Source organism: Mus caroli, chromosome 17, assembly GCF_900094665.2.
Source record: "Mus caroli chromosome 17, CAROLI_EIJ_v1.1, whole genome shotgun sequence".
Taxonomy (NCBI): Eukaryota; Metazoa; Chordata; class Mammalia; order Rodentia; family Muridae; genus Mus; species Mus caroli.
The window spans coordinates 37,934,032-37,938,831 of NC_034586.1; positions in this window are offsets into that span (position 1 = coordinate 37,934,032).

A 4,800-nucleotide genomic window follows, 5' to 3' on the forward strand; every position below is an offset into this window, starting at 1 on the left:
AGTGATAAGAAATCAGAGCTTTTACCTGGATAACAGCAGAGGTAATGACACTTCCAATGCAACTAAAAATGAAGATTATGAAGGTAAGCTGAGTCTATTAAGTGCTTTTGGATATAGTAGCTATTTAACTAATTGTAGTTCTTCCTCCCAAGGTTGCAATATGCTTTCTTTATAGCCCTTTACCCTCCATTTACCCATAGAATGAACACTGGGAAGGGTTCATAAGCATCACATATCAGACAGATAGACACAAATGGAAGTGGCAGCCTGCTGAAGGCAAATGATAGTCCTACTGTTTTCCTGGGAGACAGTTCGAACAGAGGGAAAGAACGTGACATCTTAAATGTGGAATTGCCTGGAGCACCTGTTAACACTGGGATCATAATATGCTAAGACTCATGGGAAAAGGATGATGAGTACCATCAATAGGCAATGGAGATAACAGTAGATAAAATGCTTGATACTCAAGTAGGAAGAAGTGAGCTCCCAGAACCCAGGACAAAAAGATCTAAAGAGTTGGTTATAGAGTATGCTCTTGTAATCCCACCACTGGCCTTGGAGGCAGCAGTAGGCAGATTTCTGGGGCTACATGACCAGTTAGTCTAGTAAAATGGGAAAATTCAAGGTCTCATGAGAGAACTTGTCTCAAAAATCAAGGTGGATGGCATTTCAGTAATGATACCAAAGATTGTCTGCCCTATAAGAACCAAACATGTACATACACAAATAGACTTGTATCTAAGCACACACATGTATCTGCACACACATGAACACACCTATACATTTGACTGCTATTGATATGTTTATAAATTTAGCAAGTTAATTTAGGTCAAACTCGTAGTATACAGCACATAGTAAGGTATCTGCTTGTAGCTTTGTAGAAACTTGATCCTTCCCCATAGATACATTGCCTTCTCTTATGAATGAACTAAGTATACTATTTAATTCATGCATCTCTGAAATCTCATTGCTCAACTCTAGTCTTCTAAAGCTCAACAATAACAGCAGCTGCATTTGGAGGAAAAAAATATAAGTAGAGAATGAAGTTGACTCCAGAGAAGTTGTTTTGTATTGTTTAAAAAAATTTCAGGTAGTTTGTTTAAATATATTTTAGAAAGAACACATTCTTTCAAAAAAATTGAAAATAGATTCTTTTTTCATACCATATATCCTGACCACAGTTTCCCCTCCCTCTATGCCTCCCAGTCCCCATTTCCTGTCTCTGTAAGATCTATACCCCCTTGTTTCCTTTCAGAAAAGAGCACACCTCTAAGAGACAACAACCAAATATAACAAAAAGGCTATAATAAGACTAGATCAAAAACTCAGGTGATGCCAGATGCTGGCTTGGTTGTGCAGAAAGAGGAACACTCCTCCATTGTTGGTGGGATTGCAAGCTTGTACAACTGCTCTGGAAATCAGTCTGGCGGTTCCTCAGAATATTGGACATAGTACTATCTCAGGACCCAGCTATACCACTCCTGGGCATATACTCTGAAGATGCTCCAACATATAACAAGGATGCATGCTCCGCTATGTTCACAGCAACCATATTTATATTAGCCAGAAGCTGGAAACAACCCAGATGTTCTCATTTCATTATTTTTGATAAGCTTCAACACTTTTGAAGACTACTGTTTAGACCTTTTCCAGAATGTCCTGTAATTTTTCCTTATAACTAATAACTTGAAATATGGATATAGAAAACAACTCTACAAGGGTGAAACACCATTGACATACCACTGTATCAAGCTAAATCAAGGTTGTCTGCCAGCAGCATGATGTATCATTGTTGACAATGAGGATGTTAAGTCCCATTTGAAGGAACTATTGGGTGCCTGTGGATTATAGAATTAGGTGTCAGATCCCCTGGAGCTGGAGTTACAGGAGGCATGAGCCACCTGATATGTTTTCAGGGAATGGAACTTGAGACCTCTGGAAGAGCAGCAAGCATTTTAAACTATTAAGTTTAAATCCATCTGTCTACCCTTCAAGGAATCCATTTAATTGTCATCATTTTTGGGTAAAATAAACTAAAAGGGATAAAAATCTCTTCTATTTTCCATTCTTAGGGAGTAACATATAAAGGAATGTTCTGAGAATGCCCATTCTTTTTTACAATGTTTGTGAAATATTTGCTTTGTGTGTATTTCAGCATTGGCTGAAAGCTTTGTGAGTGAACTGAAGGAACTAATAATATACAGTTTGATAAATTAGAAATATACTCATGATCCTTGCTGTTAGACTCCTATGGGCTGTGTATAGAGACGACTGTTAGTAATTTAAAGATAAATGCATCCTTACTTATTAATACCCACTCTCCTTTACTAGAAGCTTGCGAGTATACCTGACTTATCAACAAGGCAAAGTGTGCAAATGTGTTCATATGTTAATGCAAAATTACCATGCAAAGATGAAGCCCTTAAATTTAATCTAGAAATTTTGAGAGGTAATTGACAAAATGTTCAGAGGACAATAATACTATAATTTATTTAGGCTAATTGCTCCGATAGGAAGTGTTTTATGGTGCAAGGAGAAAGTGTGGGAGGAACGATTGCCATTACTTTATGCTTTGGTACATTACACTGTCTTTTTGGTAGTGCTAATTTGATCTTCACAGCACAGACAGTCAGAGAACTCAAGTGCAAACAGATTTCTATACCCCATTTATTGCAAGGCTAGATACACCTTAGATTATAAAATAAGGTATTGCCTCACTAATAGATGCAAACTTTTATTTAAACACTTAAAAATTACCCAGAAGAGTGTTGTCACCAAGATATAATAACGTAACTGAATCACATAGATGTGGGTGTTGAAATGGCTACACAAAAAGTAAATTTCATACCTAAAGGTTTTTCTGCTCCATCAGAACTTAATTATTTTTGAGATTATAATTTGATTACACTTAAGCAGAATTCTAACAATGACCATTTAGTACTGGAAAATATGTTAGTGTTCCCCTGTCCCTATTTCCAGCTTTACTTATTTGCCTACAGTTTGAATATTGATCAATTGTGAAAAAAAATGATTTACAAGATCCAGTCAGAGTAAATATGAGGAATTTTCTTGGAAATGAAGAGAATGAGGTTTTTGTTAGATTGAGAGAAACAGCTTAGGGATCCAGACATGGGGAAAACACAGCAAAAAAGGAGAGAGAGAGAGAGAGAGAGAGAGAGAGAGAGAGAGAGAGAGAGAGAGAGAGAGAGAGCGCATGTAAGAGTCTGGAAAAGATGTTTTGAATCTTGGTTAATGCTGATTCCTAAAGTCACATATATCAGACACTAGCAAACATCCCAGGGTAGGATCTGGGGCTCAGTTGGTGGAATACTGGCTTAGCATGCTCTGGGTAGCATCCCAATCACCACATATACTGCTACCTGGTATGTTAGCACAGGGCTGTTATCTTAGCACTTGAATGATAGAATCAGGATGATCGGGAGTACAAGGTCATCTTTTACTGGAAAAAGACCAGCCTGTGATGGAAGAGGTCTTGCTTTTAAACAAGACAACTTTTTTGTTTGCTTAAGTATTATTTATTTATTTATTTATTTATTTATTTATTTATTTATTATTAATCTAAATAGAAGGGAAGTATGACAAGTTCATGCTTCAGTGGAGACTGGAGAGACAATGATGAATATTCCACCAGCAGCTAAACTTGGAGCATCACCTCTCTGACTCCATTTTTCTTTTTAAAGAGCTCTGGCTCTATAATAATAATAATAATAATAATAATAATAATAATAATAGTAAAAAATAAATAAAAACTTTCCCGGTATAATTTTTGCCAGTCTATCCAGGAATGTCTAATAACATCAGAATCACCTTGGTCAATGATACCCAGTATGCATACTCTGTATTATTTACTCATGCTGTGCCCAATTCTACAGTATTGCCATTGTAGTGATGGACAGAAGTTTTGGCCAACAAGGCATAGAATTCTATTTCAGATTTTCTCCAAGTTGGGAAGTTGTTGGCAAGGATTACCAATTTTGCGTTTCCTTATCTGAGCTTCTTCAGAGTGTTTGTATTTCGACATGTGCTTTCCATTTTCCACAACAACTTGGAACCCCCAGAGACATTTTCATTTTCTTTGCAGCCTGGATCTCCTTGTCTTACGTAGAAGAAGGTCTCCAACAAAGGGCATATGCCAAGATTTATGGAGCAAAAATAACCTCCCCAATTTTGACTCTTGAGAGAAGATAACTGGCAAGCCAATGCTAAATTACTATAGAATCTTTTAAAGTCTCCATGACTTGGAGGGAGAAATATAGAGTGAGTAAAAGAGAGGGATGATGATTTATCAACAGCTAAAGACCATAGAGATAACCAGGGCCTGGGGGTGGGGGAGGTGGTGGGTGGTTAAGAAGCAAGAGTGACTGACCTGGGATAGCATAACAGGTCAGTATTTGGGACAGAGGGACTGAAACATTGACGACATAGGGAAGACTTGCAGGTAGTGCTCATGGACAGGTATAACCCTAGGCTGAAGCCACAGTGGCTCAGCTGAGTCCCCAGTTTGTATGTGTATATCCTGGAAATGATCCAAAGTACTTTACATGTGAAACCATGAAAAGGGGAAATAATAATTTTTTGCTATCAGAGTGTGCACAGGATTGGCCAGTTACAGAATTTGGTACTGTATAGCTTGGAACAAAATTCTTCAGGTCCTTCAGACATATTATCTGGTTCATGTCAGAACCCACAACATTTTTTTTGAATTAATTTTTTTATTAGGTATTTTCCTCATTTACATTTCCAATGCTATCCAAAAAGTCCCCAATACACTCCCCCCCC